The sequence below is a fragment of the Mesocricetus auratus genome, unplaced genomic scaffold, assembly GCF_017639785.1.
Source record: "Mesocricetus auratus isolate SY011 unplaced genomic scaffold, BCM_Maur_2.0 Super-Scaffold_100009, whole genome shotgun sequence".
NCBI lineage: Eukaryota > Metazoa > Chordata > Mammalia > Rodentia > Cricetidae > Mesocricetus > Mesocricetus auratus.
In genome coordinates, this window is record NW_024429193.1 from 16,163,501 (window position 1) to 16,177,560 (window position 14,060).

The window sequence follows — 14,060 nt, forward strand, 5'->3', positions numbered from 1 at the left end:
TTACCAGCAACAGCTACCAGTTTCCTGTCTTGACTTGTTACCTATGAAGTATGCACAAACGCTTCCATTAAGATCCTACTCCAGGATCCTACTTCCTAACACTGTATCTCTGAATACCCTATCTCCTTTAGATATACAAGGCTGAAAACATACCATATCTTCTTAACAAAGGTAATATCAAGCCCACTCACCAATCGCATAACACTTCAGTCTTGTGAATCCTAATGTGTGATGGTTCCTACCACCTGGTTGAGGTCCTCTGGATTACTTTCACAACATTCCTCCTTACTCACCTGCTGGTGCCCTACCTACACACTCTCAGATTCCCTTCTCTACACTCACATGGCTGTCACCGACCTTAAGGATGGTTTCTTTACCATTCTTTTTAAAATGTTTTTATTACTTTAATTTTAAATAGCTTGCTTCGCATGTCAATCCCAGTTCCCTCTCCCGCCCTTCCTCCCACACTCCCCATCATCCCCCCAGCCTCCCACCCTATCCCCACTTCCTTCCATATAGAGGATATCTAGAGTCTGTCATTTCACTCAGGGCAGGGTCCAGGCACTCCCCTAAGAGTCCAGGCGGAGAGATCATCCCTCTTTATATTATGGACACATGAAGTCTGTTTGTATACCAGAGATAAATACTGATCTACTGCCCATAGGTACCCCAGGCCTCCTCACTGACTCTCACACTCAGGAGGTCTGGATCAGTCCCATGCTGGCCTCCCAGCTGTTGGTCTGGGGTCCAAGAGCTCTCCCCTTGTTCAGATCAGCTGTCTCTGCTGGTTTTGCTAGCCCATTCTTTGCCAATTTGCTCATTGCTCCTCTCTCTCTGTCATTGGGTTGCATGGGTTCAGTTCAGTGTTTAATTGTGGGTATTTGCCTCTGCTTCCATCAGTCACTGGATGAAGGTTCTAGGATGGCATATAGTATAGGAAATCCATAAATGAGTGAGTACATACCACATTTGTCTTTTTTATTTTTAAATTTCTATTTAAATTAGAAATAAGGTTGCTTCATATGTCAAGTTCGTTATCAGGAATGGACATTTAAGGTGGTCTCTTCACTTCTTCTTAGCTTGCCAGTTGGTGTCATCCTTTTAGATCACTAGAGGCCTCACTGGTGCCAGATCTGTCTTCTAACCTATGACTCCCTCTATTATGGTATTTCTCATACTGTTCTCCCCCTATTTTACCCCCCACTCAACCTTCCTGTTCTCCCATGACCTACTCTCTCCTCCTCTTCTCTCCCTCTCTTCTTCCCAGCTCCCACTCCCTGCCCCTCCCTCTGTGTTCCCAATCTGTATAGGAGATCTTGCCTCATTCCTCTTCTCTGGAGTACTATGCATATCTCTCTTAGGTTCCTTTCTGTTTCCCAGACTATCTGTCAGTGGAATTGCAGACTGGCACTATCCATACATGAGTGAGTACATACCATGTTTGTCTTTTTTATTTTTAAATTTCAATTAGAAATAAGGTTGCTTCACATGTCAATTCCAGGTCCCTCTCCCTTTCCCTCCCCTCCTCCCACACCCTACCACCAACCCCTCCAAAATCCCCTCATTTCCCCAGGGAGGGTGAGGCCCTCCATGGGGGTGTCCATAGTCTGTCATTTCATCCAGGGCAGGGCCTAGACCTTCCCCCGAGAGTCCAGGGTGAGAGTGCATCTCTCATTGTTAGATGGGCACCCAAAGTCCATTTGTATACTGGGGATAAATACTGATCTACTACTCAAGGCCCAATTGATTACCTAGGCCTCCTAACTGACACCCACACTAAGGGGGTCTGGATCAGTCCCATTCTGGATTCCCAGACATCAGTCTGGGATTCAAGAGCTAACCCTTGTCAGGTCAGCTGCTTCTGGGGGTTAAACCAGGCCCAGTCTTAATGCCTTTGGTCATCAGTCCTCCCTCTCTGTCACTGGATTCCTTGAGTTCAACTCAGTGTTTAGCTGTGGGACTCTGCCTCTGCTTCCATCAGCCATTGAATGAAGGTTCTGTTTCCCAGACTCTCTGGCCATGGGATTGTAGACTGGCACTCCCCCAGATCTATGTCTAAAATCCATATATGAGAGAGTACATGCCATGTTTCTCTTTTTGTGACTGGGTTACCTCGCTCAGGGTGGTTTATTCTAGTGCCATCCATTTGCCTGCAAATCTCAGGATTCCATTGTTTTTTCTGCTGAATAGTACTCCATTGTGTAATCTTTTTTTTGTGACTGGGTTACCTCACTCAGGATGGTTTCTTCTAGAGCCATCCATTTGCCTGGGAATTTCAAGATTCCATTGTTTTTTTTCTCCCCAGTAGTACTCCATTGTGTGAATGTACCACATTTTATCTAGCCACTTTTCAGTTGAGGAGCATCTAGGTTGATTCCAGGTTCTGGCTATGAACATAGTGGAACTGACATCCTTGTTGTATGACTATGCATCTTTTGGATATATGCCTAAGAGTGGAATTGCTGGGTCTTGTGGTAGATTGATTCCCATTTTCCTGAGGAATCTCCATACTAATTTCCAAAGTGTGTGTCTGAGTTGGCAATCTCACCAGCAGTGGAGGAGTGTTCCCCTCTCTCCACATCCTTTCCAGCATAAATTGTCTTTGGTGTTTTTGATTTTAGCCATTCTGACAGGAGTAAGATGATATCTCAGAGTTGTTTTGATTTGCATTTCCCTCATGGCCAAGGATGTCAAGCATTTTCTCAAGTATCTCTCAGCCATTTTAGACTCCCCTATTGAGAATTCTCTATTTAGTTCTGTAGCCCACTTTTTAATTGCATCCTTTGTTGTTTTGGAGACTTGCTTCTAGAGTTCTTTGTAAATTTTGGAGATCAGCCCTATGTCAGATGTGAGGTTAGTGAATATCTTTTCCCATTCTGCATTTTTGTGTTGCTGACTGTGTCCTTTGCTTTAGAGAAGCTTCTCAGTTTCAGGAGGTCCCATTTGTTAATTGTGGATCTCATAGTCTGTGCTACTGGTGTTGTGTTCAGGAAATTGTCTCCTGTACCAATTCATTGAAGAGCATCTTTCACTTTCTCTTCTAAGAGTTTCAGTGTGGTTGGATTTATGTTGAGGTATTTCATCCATTTGGACATAAGTTTTGTTCAAGGCAATAGACATGGATCTATCTGTAGTCTTCTGCATGCAAATATCCAGTTATGCCAGCACCATTTGTTGAAGATGCTTTCTTTTTTCCAGTGTATTATTGTAGCTTCTTTGTCAAAAATCAAGTGTTCATAAGTGTGAGTGTTAAAATCATGGTTTTCAATTGGATTCCATTGGTCTGTCTAATTTTGTGCCAATACCAAGATGTTTTCAGAACTATAGCTCTGTAATAGAGCTTGAAGTCTGGTATGATGAAGTTCCTTTATTGTATAGGGTTGTTTTTGCTATCCTGGGTCTTTTGTTTTTCCATAAAGTTGATTATTGTTCTTTCAAGGTCTATGAAAAATTGTGCTGGTATTTTGATAGGGATTGCATTGAATCTGTAGATTGCTTTTGGTGAGATTGCCATTTTTATTATTTTTATCCTACAAATCAAAGGGCATGTGAGATCTTTCCATTTTCTGGTATCCTCTTTGATTTCTTACTTTAGAGACTCAAAGTTCTTGATATACAGGTCTTTTACTTCTTTGGTTAACATTATCTCCAGATATTTGATTCTGTTTATGGCTATTTTAAAGGGTGATGTTTCTCTGGTTTCTTTCTCAGCCATTTTATCATCTGTATATAATAGGGCCACTGTTTTTTTTTAGTTATCCTAGTATCCTGCCACTTTGCTGAAGGTGTTTATCAGTTCTAGGAGTTCCCTTGTAGAGTTTTTCTGTCATTTCTGTAAACTATTATATCATCTGCAAATAGTGAAAGCTTGACTTCTTCTTTTCCTATTTGTATCCCCTTGATCTCCTTTTGTTGTCTTATTGTCCTAGCTAGAACTTCATGTACAATACTGAAGAGATATGGAGAGAGTGGACTGCCTTTTCTTGTCTTTACCATTCTTTTACATTCAGATTTACATGCTATTTTTGCTTTTAACTGGAGAGACCCTGACACTGGAACAGTGTCTCAGCTTGTTGGGATCTGTCCTTCAGATCATGTATCTAGGCTCTGTGGTATCCATTAACTGCCGCAAACTAGCTGTCAATTACAGATGATACCGCAGTCTGGAATAACACCCCTACTATCAAGGAAGATATTCTTCCCTTCCTGGAACTGGTGGATTACGTCAGAGTCTGGATTCTCAACTTTGGTATTAATTTCACCATTTTTAAGCAGACAAGGGTCCTCCAACTGAGCTCCTAGATCCATCTTAGTCTGTCATAACTGCCTTAATATTTCTCTGAAATCAACTGCCATTGACCCTTGCTCTGGCTCTCCTAGATCATGGCCATCCTTTATTTTTTTTATAATACAGAAAAACATGGTGACTGGACCTATGGTTTGGGAACAAATGAAAAAATGTCCTATTGCTTTTCTTTCTAAGCAGCATCATGCAACAGTTAGGTGACAGCAACTTTAAATATATGCTCAAGAAACAGCCTCCTCATTGGCACAGGAGGCCTCTAAACTCACCTTTGATCTATTTGTGTCTGTCCTTCCACAACACAAGCTCAAGCATCTCTTTTCACACAAAAGCCTGTCTATTTTTTTCTCCTTTTAGGCTTCAACTTTTGCACATCACTTTACTAAAAAACCATAATACCTCACTTGATTCCTGCCCTCCTCTCAAACTTCCCAAGACCACTAACCTCACTCATGTCTGCCTGGACTCACTCAGTTTCCTTCCCTACAAAACTCCACAATTTACTATTGCCTCAGTGTCACAACCTGGCCATGCTTGGTTTATAGGTGGAAGCTCATCTCTCTGCTCTACTGGCCCATGTTGAGTGGGCTATACCTTAGTCTCCATTGCCTAAGTTATAGAGTATGTCCCTTTACCACCAGGCACCACTTTGACGAATTCAGAGCCATCACTAGACCCTTAGCATGGGTCAAAACCCTTAATGTATAAACAGATTCTAAATATGCATTCCACATCCAACACTGCCAGACTTCCATTTGACAATAGAGGGGTTGTGTTACCATAACCATTACCATTAGGCCTCTAACCCTACAGATGCTGGAAACCTCTTATCTTCCCAGGCAAACAGCAGTTATTCTCTGCCAGACTCCAGGCCTACATTAATAATATACATTTGGTGATGGGAAAGTCCTGTGTATATGTCAATAAAGCATTGCTGGCCAAAAGTGAAGCAAGATAGGTGGGACTAGGAGTTGAGCAGGATTCTGGGAAAGAGAGACACAGGCAGTCATGATGTAGCTGCCATAGGAATAAGAGGTCCGGACCCTTTTCTCCAGTAAGAGAAATACTTAGATTAGCAATTATTGGTTAAATACTTAAGTCAGAGATAGCCAGTAAGAAACCAAGAAAATGGCCAACAGCTTCATAATTAATACAGCCCCCTGTATGTTCATTTGAGACTGATGAGGCTCTGGAATCCTGCTGGCGGGAAGACAACACTCTACATATGGTTGTCAGAAGTAGGATATGAATTTACATGTAGAATGACAAAAGCCTAAAAGGAATTTTAGAAACAAAAGAAGTGAGAGAAGCACAGCTTTTTCATAGCAGCATTTTTCTCAGGTGGGCTCTGTTTTGCTAGAGACAAGCGGAGACTCACGCAGCTCACTTAAGGGAGTCTTCCTGACTCAGCATAAGCAAAAACAAGACAAAACAAAACTAAAAAAACCCCCAAACAAGCAAGGTTCTTTTAAGAGGCTCTGCTAACAACTGAAAGAAAGGTGTGTATGGACACTTGGAATTGCCAGTGACCACATCTCCAAGCCAGCAGCTTTTTCTGGATGTCAGCATAGACTGAGGCTATAGGCTAGAGTCAAACTTAGGCCCACCATCTTGGAAAAACTGCAGTTTAAACAGCCATGGTTTTTAGAAGATAAGATATGTGGCTAGAAAAACATAAAGATTTACAGTAAAGTCAGATTCAGATGAAGAAAAACCTCTAAAGGTTTACATTGTATTTAAAAATATATATATAGGATTGAGAGAGAAAAAAAGAAATGGCATAGTGGTAAATAAATAGAGAAGCCGGCTGTGGTGGCACACACAGGTAGGATATGCTCCAGATGCAGAGGCAGGCAGATTTCCAAAGAATCCCTGTCTTAGAGAAATAAATATGTAAATAAAAGTAAAAGAAATAGAGTAATAATAATAGATATATAAATAAGCCACATAAAGGTGGAAAATACACAGATGGATACTGTATGCTATTGTGTTCTTCAGTTTTTTGATTGCTAAAAAAGAAAAAACTGCTAAAGTATACTTAATTATAAATGCTGCTAAATTGATCTAACTTGTATATTTCAAAAATTCTTTGACCTCTAACTTTAAAATATAATGACTGGTTACATGGGAAAAGATTTTTTGTTTATGTTTCCACAGAAAATGGAAAGCTGTGGATTCCTTCCTGGCTTCTGTGGTTTGATGAACCAAGACCCCCGGAAGCAGTGGGCCAGGTGTTCCAACAATTAAGACAGCTGAGATGATACAGCCTTACAGACCACAAAAATAAGGACTTCTACAGTTTTCTGTGTTTTGTCGTGATCCCCATGGTATGAACAGTGCCCCCCTCCAGGAGGAAGCAGTTTGGAATGAGCTACGTCCAAATTCCCATGTTGATTATAAATATTTGTTTTCATTTGAATATTTCTTTTAAAAATAATGTATAATTAAATACAGACTATAGATAGTTAGTTATTATAGTCAGAACTTATAGTTAGGTAAGTTAGGTTTTCTAGATATACAGAGATATATTTGAGATAGATAGTCTTCAAACCTTTCAAAGACCTTCAGAAAATGGCATTTAAAATGGTTCAGAGTTTTTCTTGACAATGAGAAATGTCTGCTCCTGGAAGAACCAATTACGTCTGAGAGGAAGATGGGCATCAAATAAACTATTTATGGAGTTTGCTTTCAACATGGCAAGATTAGCCATTTGGGCAAGAAACTGCTCTTGTCTGTACTGCTTGACTGTTGCTGTATAAACTCGACATGTAGGACCCACAGGAAACTGACTGCTGAACTCAAACAGTCCCACAGGGGTCCTGCTTCATGGAAGAGTCTATGAGACTTTCTACAGGACACAGAAAAATGAATGACAGACTGCCAATGCAGATGGACAGTTTGAAATTTCCTGCTTTGCTGAGAAGTCTTCTAGGCACACCATGGCCTATGGGCTAAAGATGGATACCCCAACATTACAGAGGAACTTCAGTTGACAGTCCAGGCAGAAGATGTCTGTGTCAATATATTATCCTTCTGTGGTCTTTGATGGAGTTGAAGATAATCATAGTTTTCCTTAGTTATGATAAAAGATAAGCTGCATATAACACTTTAGACTCACAAAGATAGGATAGATGATACTTTCTTAAATGTCACTAAATGTTAATGGACAAAATATTGTAACTATGTTCCTACTTGAATACTGTTCTGTTATATATAATTTGACTATGTTAAAGTTAAAACCTTTTTTTTATTTAGACAGAAAAGAGGAGATGATGGGAAAGTCCTGTGTATATGTCAATAAAGCATTGTTGGCCAAAAGGGAAGCAAGATAGGTGGGACTAGGAGTTGAAGAGGATTCTGGGAAAGAGAGACACAGTCAGCCATGATGTAGCTGCCATAGGAATAAGAGGTCCGGACCCTTTTCTCCGGTAAGAGAAATGTTTATATTAGCAATTATGGGTTGAATACATAAGTCAGAGATAGCCAGTAAGAAACCAAGCAAATAGCCAACAGCTTCATAATTAACACAGCGTCCTGTCCTCTGTGTTATTTGGGGACTGCAACCATGGCAGGGCCCAAGTGGCTGGCGGGGAAAACTATACGCTACACTTTGGAAAATGCTTTTGCTGACAAGACTACTGAAGAGACCAGCCAACACCTCCAACATCCTTCCCCTATCATCTTCTTTGTCTAATTCTACTTCTTCTAAGCCTAATTCTTCCCTACACCCAAAGGCAATCTCTCTAGGCCAAGGAAGCATTTACAGGTCCCCAGGGCTGGCACATTCCACAGAACAGTCACTGTCTCCCTGACACCCAGGTAAAACTTTTCTTGACAGCTAATCACAAGTCCTTTGACACTGGTTCCTGACCTCTGTTCCACTTCCTCCAACTTCTCTTTTCCACTTCCCCCTTACTGTCCTGAAAAGAGAAGTTGGAGGCTATTTCCAAGGATGCTCCACTTGCCCTCCCCACAGTGGCCTTGTGACCCCTTCCTTCCTTCTGTCCACACCAGTTTCGATGGGAAGCTTGGGAGACAAGGCTGATGGATTTCACACACATGCACCCTAACAAGAAAAACCACAAATATCTTCTTCCTGTGGTAGACACTTTCTCAAGATGTGTGAACAGTACCCCATGTCCAAGACTTCTGAAGTAGTGTTCCCACCTCATAACTAATATTTTTCCCTTGTTTTGACTTGGTTTGGAGGTACAGTGGCACATTCCATGTTGCATCCAGTCCCTTGGAAATGTAAGAAGGACTAATGGCCTTAGTAAAACTCACTTATCAAATCTGTCTCCTGACCTTCACTCCACTCCTACCTCTCACTCTAACTTGCATTGAGACCATGCTCTGTGCTCCCTCCTTCCTCAGTCCGTTTCAGTTTATGTATGGTGGTCCTTTACTTTTGGGAAATTTACCTCTTCTGGAACAAGCCCCACTCCTTGAACCCGTACTTTCCCTCATTCTTTTAAGACACTCTGTTTGGGAACAAGCAAATCATGTTCTCCCTCGACAATCTACAGATCCTATTACCCAAACCATTTCCCCAAGAGATTACGTATCTAAAAGCTCTCAATCTTAGGCCCTTGGCCTACATGGGACAGGTCCATATTTGGTCATCATTACCATACCAATAACAGCAGAGCTTCAGGGAGTTGAGATGTGGATGCATCTGTCACAATTAAAATGAGCTCTGGACCCCTGTCCTGATAAGTGCTCTTCTGGGTTGATGCAACCACTAATGCTTAAGTTCTCCTGCCTAGTGTCTATCTCTGAGGAGCTCCTTCCTCCCACCCTTGCCCATATTTTTAATATCATGACTTGTCTCTTAGGTTCTTCTGAGGGACAGTTAGCACCACAGATGTTTCTGGTGGAATTTCCTCAGGTCTCCTACCATTACCTGCAGGCTTGACCCCTGGTTTGGACACGTATTAGAGACCACTTTTTCCTTACATCCAATGTACCTTCAGAATCAGAAGTAGCCAGAGGTTTATTGTTACCCTTATCAACAAACAGCTGGAATAGTAAGTCATAAAGTGTTGCACCCTTCCCCCATGGGGGTCTGTTGACTGCTTGTTACTGGGGGTTTTTAGCAAAACACTTCTCATCCCCTCCTCCCAGTAAGACCTGCATGCAAGTTCCTGTTTATTCTCTAAATGCTAATTCCTGTTTTTTGCCCACCTTTTGCTGGAGGGCCCTGGAACATAGGCTTCTGACCTTGGTGTTTTTCCACCATACCTGACTTTGGTATATAAAGCTCTACCCTTTTAAAGATAAATGCAATTCTCCTTGTAAGAATGAACCTCTGTCTTTGTCTTTATTTGCATCCTTAGCCCTTGGCCTCGGATCGTTGTGAAGTGTGGTAGCACTGTAGCTGCAAATACACCTGCAGCTCGCTACAGATGGAGGTCCCACCGAGATTGGAAAAGAAGAAAAGCTGAATTCTGGCCAGCAAGTAAGGTAGGAGGGTGTATTTGGATAGGGGAACCAAGTTTAGGGTCCTGAGTTAGGCCCCAAAAGGTGGGTCAGCCCCCATAGAGGGGTGATTTAAAAAGTTAGGCCCTAGAATGTGGGTCAGCCCCCATAGGGGTTGATTTAAAAAGTTAGGCCCTAGAATGTGGGTCAGCCCCCATAGAGGGGTGATTTAAAAAGTTAGGCCCCAGTTGGTGGGTCAGCCCCTGTAGAGGGATGGTTTAGAGTTAGGCTTCAGCCCTGACTTGACCCATTGGTGTCAAAATTGTCAGGGAATTCCTGAGAACCCACCCCCACAGAAAGCCAGCCAGCATTCTTCTTAAGGTTAGGAGTGAGTATATTAGGTATGAGTGCTGCTAGTTCCTACCCTGTTTTGGAGGACCATTTGATACAATTGTTACAATGCCAGGGCACAATTATCAGACATAAGACAGCTAAGGACTTCTTAGAGACTATACATAAAGTGAGCCCTTGGTTTTTGGTCCCTGGTGATCTTAATTCCCTTTATTGGAACCAGATTAGAGTGGACCTCCAAAGAACTTTACATAAAGAAGGGTCAAACATGATAACAAATGTTAAGAGAAGTTTTTTCCTTTGCTAGCCGCTTTGGTATATCCCCCGCCAGCCGCCTGGGCTCTGCCACATTGTAGTCCCCAAATAAACACACAAGACACTGTATTAATTATGAAGCTGTTGGCCTTGCTTGTTTCTTACTGGCTAGCTCTGACTTAAGTAATTACCCCATAATTGTTAATCTAAGTATGTCTCTTACCGGAGAATGGTTCCGGGCTTCCTACCCCCATGGCATTACATCTTGACTCTCTTGTGTTTCTCCTTCCCAGAATCCTCCTCGACTCCTAGCCCCACCTGTCTAGATTCCTATGGGCCAGCAGTAATTTATTGACATATACACAGGACTTCCCCAACAAACAAATGTTGTCTTTTCTCTGTGGCGTCTTGTGTAAGGGCACGATTATTAGTGATAATACGGTAATGAAGGAGCAGGTTGGAAAAACTAGGGATACCTTCACAGAGGCTCAAGACCTAGAGTCTACTAGATTAATTCAAGCTTCCAATGTTTCCTCTTCTGAGTCCTCTCCGTCTTCGGGGGCTCAGATGGAGAAAGGCGTCCTCAAATTAAAAAACAATTTTAAAAAATGCTCCCTTGAGCCGTGTCCTCCTGCCTGTAATCCTGAACATTCCAGTCCTCTCTGTCTTCCTTCAGCCCCTACTGAAATGCATAAGGGCAGAGTGATGTTTCCAGGTATAGAGACAGTTCATCCTCAAGGCCAGTGTCAGAGAGAATATTCCCCTCTCAACTTTAAGGATATAAAACAGTTGAAGGAGGCGGTTATGGCGTATGGGGCTCATGCCCCTTTCACTCTGGCCATCTTTGAATTCTTTACAGCCTTAAATTGTACCCCCAGTGATTGGTGGAAGCTGTGTCATGCTATGCTGTCTGGGGAAGATTATTTGATCTGGAGGGGTGAATACCAAGAACTGTGTAACCAGACAGCACAGAGCAACGTGGCTGCCAGTTTTCCTGATAGGAATTTAGAAATCCTTACCGGCACAGGAGCCTATGCAACTCCAGGCCGGCAAATTCTTTACGACCCAGCTGTTTATGCACAGATCTCAGCAGCCGCTGGCTGCATATGGGAAGCCTTGCCTTTTGAGGCTACAGGAGACCAACTTTCTAAGATCTTACAGGGACCATCTGAACTCTATGCCGAGTTTGTGGACTGGCTCCTATGACTTGCAGGTTGTATATTTGGGGATACTGATAATGCTGAGCCTTTAGTAAGACAATTAGCTTTTGAAAATGCTAATAAATACTGCAAGGAGGCTTTACAGCCTCACAAAACCAGGAGCCTCAATTATTATATTTGTATTTGTAGAGATATATATGAATATCACATTATGGGACAAGTTATTGCTACTGCTATGCAAGGAAATAGAAAGGTCAGTGAGGGGCCTAGACCTAAGACATGATTTAGACGCAAGCAAACAGGCCACTTTCAGAAAAATTGTCCTGCTAAGGACTCCGTTGTACCCCCTTGTTCAGAGCCAGGTCTTTGCCCTCTCTGTAAAAGACGATATCATTGGGCCAGAAACTGTCGAATTAAGACTATTGTACAGGGCTACCCTCTCCACCTTCAGGAAACGGGAGTCGGGGTCCACTTCGGACCCCTTACTCCCAGCTGTACGGAGTCCTTGATATACCTGTTCCCTGCCCTATGCAGAACCTTGTCAGAGGTACCCCAGGTAACACAGGACTGGAACTCTGTTCATCCACAAGAGCAGGTTTGACTCCTCAGATGGGACCCCAAGCTTTGTGCATGGGAGTCAAGGGCCCTTTACCACTGGGCTCAATTGGGTTGATTTTAGGGAGGATTAGTCCTCTACTTAAGGGAGTTAGAGTTATTCTGGGAGTTATTGATGAAGGCACAGAAGGAGAGATCAAAATTATGGTAGAAGCTGGCAAGGGAGTCACCATTGTACCCCAAGGAGCTAGAATTGCTCAATTAATTTTGTCCCCCAAGTTTACAGCTAATAATCCCTTCCTTAAGCCTGTAAGAGGAGAAGGGGGGTTTGGATCTACAGGACCTATGGCTTGTTGTATATCCACTATGGAGTCCAGACCAATGATGACCCTAACTATTGAGGGACAGACCTTTCAGGGACTCATAGATTCTGCAGCAGACACATCCATCATTTCTCTTAACCATTGGCCGCAGGCTGGCCCCTACAAGAATCAGATAGCAGCTTACAGGGAATAGGCATAGCAAAGTCACCTAGTAAAAGCTACTGTCTATTACCTTAGAAAGATGATGAGGGACACTCTGGTATATTTCAGCCCTTTATCCTGCCTCACAACCCAATCAGTCTTTGGGGCAGAGATATCCTAAAGGCCATGGGGGACGTACTGACCAAATCTCCTGTACAACATATGTTTAGGGAGAAAGGCTATTTCCCAGGCAAAGATATTGGAAAGAGTCTACAGGGTGATCCCCTGCCAGTGTCTGAAACCCCCAGTGTAGAGATCTCCTGGAGACCCAAGAGGATTGGGACATTTTTAGTGGGGGCCATTGTTCTACAGCCTCAGATACCTCCAATTCCTATCACTTGGAGACAAGATCTAAGACCGGTTAATAAGACCATGATGCTCATGGGTGCTAGTCAGTCAGGGCTGCCAACCCCTGTGGCCATCCCTAAAGACTGGCACCTGCCTGTGATAGATTAAAATGATTTTTTTTATTATTCCTTTACACCTGCTGATTGTCAGCGTTTTGCTTTCAGTGTTCCATCTTTGAACTTAAGAGAGCCTTATAATAGATATCAGTGGGTACTTTTGCCCCAAGGCATGGCTAACAGCCCTACCATGTGTCAAATTTATATGGATGATTTACTGTTGGCTGCACCAAAAGGAAAGATATTATTATCTGCCTTTGGGAATCTTCAGACCACCTTGGGATTGGCTGGTTTACGGGTGACACTGGAGAAGGTACAAACTACTCATGCTCCTATGGGAGTTTTTTGGCAAGAGGGTCCCAATCTTTGGCTTCATTCTCGAGTCTCCCCTTCTAAATATGTGTTGTCTTACCCCCAGGGTATAGTTGCACTCCTGTTTGGAGCACGCAGGATTGCCTCATGAGCCTATGGTGGGCTGCCGGAGAGGGTTATTGTGCATTTGTCCTATCAACAAATAAAAAGGCTACAAAATAAAATAATTATAACTGGACCATTTTTCTCTCTGCTACCCAGAATTATTTTGTTAATCACTACCCATACAATAATTTGATTTCCTTTTTTAAAATGCATCCTTTAATTTCCCCCAAAATTGTAGTCTCTCAGCCTATATCTAAGGGGCAAGTGGTTTTCACAGACAGTTCCTCTAAAGGTACAGCTGTAGTCATGTCTTATCCAATAGTTAAGACAGTCAGAATTCCTACAACTTCTGCCCAAATGGCTAAAGTTTCAGCCTTGGCCTTAGCTCTACAACTCTTCCCCACGGATGTTGCTCCCATCTCTAGGATATAAGAAAGTTTATTACAGGTACAAGTTCTGCTATGGCAATGCAGCGAACCTATGTTTGTGGGACATCTTAGGGCCCACACCCCTTTACCAGGGCCCCTCATTGAAGGAAATCGCACAGCTGACAGGTGTTCTCTATTAATGATAGTCAATGCTATAGGAAAACAATGTATTTATTTACCAGAGAGAGAGAGAGAGAGAGAGAGAGAGAGAGAGAGAGAGAGAGAGAGAGAGAGAGAGTGTGTGT